Source organism: Salvia splendens, chromosome 8 (genome assembly GCF_004379255.2).
Source record: "Salvia splendens isolate huo1 chromosome 8, SspV2, whole genome shotgun sequence".
NCBI lineage: Eukaryota > Viridiplantae > Streptophyta > Magnoliopsida > Lamiales > Lamiaceae > Salvia > Salvia splendens.
In genome coordinates, this window is record NC_056039.1 from 25,959,009 (window position 1) to 25,961,775 (window position 2,767).

Genomic DNA, 2,767 nt, shown 5'->3' on the forward strand with positions numbered 1-2,767 from the left:
TAAGCTGAAGTTGTAAAATCATATCCAAAAACACGGCTACAAGATTACTAGAGCGAGTTCAAAATTATTAATATTAAATCATGAAGTTTCAATTTTTCTCAACTGTCCCTTTTATATACAGAATGTTGTCTTTTAATGATGTTCAAAACGATATTTTTTTTGTTAAAATAAGAAAAGAAAAAAGAAGAATGGAAAAGAAAAGAAAATTTACATATTTTAATGAAACTCGACATGTTGAATATCATTAAGCGTGAACTACATAAATAGTATCTGATCTTACACTTTTGTACAAAATTGATACCTGATCTTTGTTTTATATCTTTTATTATATCCGGTGACAAAAATATCCCTAGGTACTAAACATGTGATTTTTAAGCCATAAAGGGTATTTTTCAAAATTTAAATTAAATGATACTCCATCAAATGTGTGATTTTTCTTCTTCCTTTCTTCTTTTTTCTTCTTCAGTTTCTATTTCTTCTTCTTCTTTATCTTCCTTTCTTCTTTCTTTTTTCTACTTCGATTTCTATTTCTTCTTCGTTCTATCTTCCATTTCTTCTTTGTTTTTTAGTGTGATATAACGAGCTCGAAATAACTGGGTATGTTTTTCTGAAGTTAAAGATCTTATGAAGACGAAACCTTTTAATTTATCTTTATTACTCCCATTACTAAGATTATTTTGTAAAAAAGAAACAAATGTCATGAATAAGAATGATGCACACTAACAAATTGTTCAATAAATAAATGTTTGAATTATGCGATTGAATATCACACAAGTTTTTCTTATAAAACCATGATACACTATTATATCTACTAATATTTAACGAATAATTTTTTTGTTAATAATGAAATTGTGAATACATTGAACCATACTTTACTCTTATTTTTAAAAATTAAAGAATTTTTCCTACAAATTGTGCACACCAATTAAATAAAGAAGAGTGAATTAGGGAAGAAAGAGAAATGAATTAGGGAAGAAGAAAGAGAAGAAAAAGAGAAGATTTGTATAATATCGTTTTAGGTCCTTTTATTATTTATCTATCCCATATTAGGCCAGATCTAGCCTACACCGAGGGAGTAGTAAGTCAGTTCATGCATGCACCTCAAGAAGATCATTGGGAGTCAGTCATGAGAATAGTGTGATATTTGAAGGGAACAATAAGACATAGAGTCTTATTTAAGAAACATGAGTATTTGGAGATACATGGTACACTGATGCAGACTGAGCAGGAAATCCAAATGACAGAAAGTCCAAAACAGGATACTTTACCTTTGTAGGAGGTAACCTTATAGCATGGAGGAGTGAAAAGCAAAAGGTGGTAGCACTTTCAAGTGCTGAAGCAGAATTTCGAGGGATAAAAAGTGGACTGACATATGTATTATGGCTTAAGAAGCTCATGACAAAGTTGGATCTCAAATCACCTCAACCATGTCGACTTTTGCAACTATCAGCATCTCAGAGAACCCAAATCAACATGATCGGACCAAGCACGTGAAGGTTGATCGACATTTCATAAAGGATACACTTGAAGCAAAAATTGTGGAACTACCCTATGTCAAGTCAAAAGATCAATTAGCAGACATCTTGACAAAGGCCATAAATTCTCAATCTTTTCGAGGAGTATCGGTAACCCCGTTACATAACTTGAGGGGAGTGTTGGAAGGAAGATTCCCACAAATCAAGAATTGATCTCCTGCAATCAAGGATTGGTATTGTAATTAGTAATCGATTTAAATACCTTGTATAGAATACTAGGTTAGCATGATTATAGCTTACCATATATATTGGGTGATCTCCTAGCCTATAAAGAGGCGTGTAATTCTTCTCCAAAGAATAACCTAATATGATGAATATCATTCCAGAAACCATATGATCTCTTTTAACACATAGGACAGACTAGAATTTGTCCAAACTTTATAATTTAAATAAATATTAATCCTTCTCTATATTACCAAACAATTGACTAATGTTAGGTTGTGTCACTATATAGTTTTTTGAGAAAACGCGTACTTGACAAGATTTATTAACAAGATTTATTAACTAAATAATCTTCTTTTTTATACTATATAGTTTTTTGAGAAAACGCGTACTTGACAAGATTTATTAACAAGATTTATTAACTAAATAATCTTCTTTTATTACAAGTAAAAATGTCATCGGAAACTAGTCATAATATTCCGAGCAAATTAAAAGGGTACTTGGTTAAAGTTTATTGTAAAAATATCGAGTGAACTACATGTTAGAATATTTGACCAAAACAGCGAGAACAATATTTATTAAATTCACTCTATTTGTAACCTATAAAAGAAAAATGTATCAGAAAATAACGTGTATACATACAATGACAAAAGAAATCCCTATGTACCTTAAAACTACTTTGTTCTCTTCCATGGATATAACTTTACAGCTTTAAATTCAGGATGCTGGGATGAGACATAGCCCATGGGTTTGTGAAACCGGAAATTAGATGAAATGTAATTATAGTTATGGATACAAGTGGGAACTAAAGTAGTAAGCGCTCTTGAATTGATGAAACAAATTAAGAAATTTTGGAATTTTCGAGTATATATATAACGTAATTTTTTGGATGTATATGTCACGGGATGCATAATTAACCTACCAGTCCAAGATCCCTTCAATATATTCGTTCGTTAATTTGTACTAACATATTTCAATTGGTTCACTTCACACTACATACATTCAAATCTTGATCCTTTAGTTGGTTATAAATGTTATTTTCGTTATTTTTCTTTCTTTCCAGATGTATA

The 2,767-nt window shown here is 30.4% G+C and overlaps 1 long non-coding RNA gene across 1 annotated transcript; it reads right to left on the minus strand.

Moving 5' to 3' along the window:
* Window positions 1-1,143: 1,143 nt before the first annotated feature.
* Window positions 1,144-2,520, minus strand: LOC121743330. The gene is made up of 2 exons (XR_006038242.1): window positions 1,776-2,520; window positions 1,144-1,692 (listed from the first exon to the last, which is right to left on the minus strand). It is a non-coding gene; the product is annotated as an uncharacterized LOC121743330 (long non-coding RNA).
* Window positions 2,521-2,767: the final 247 nt, after the last annotated feature.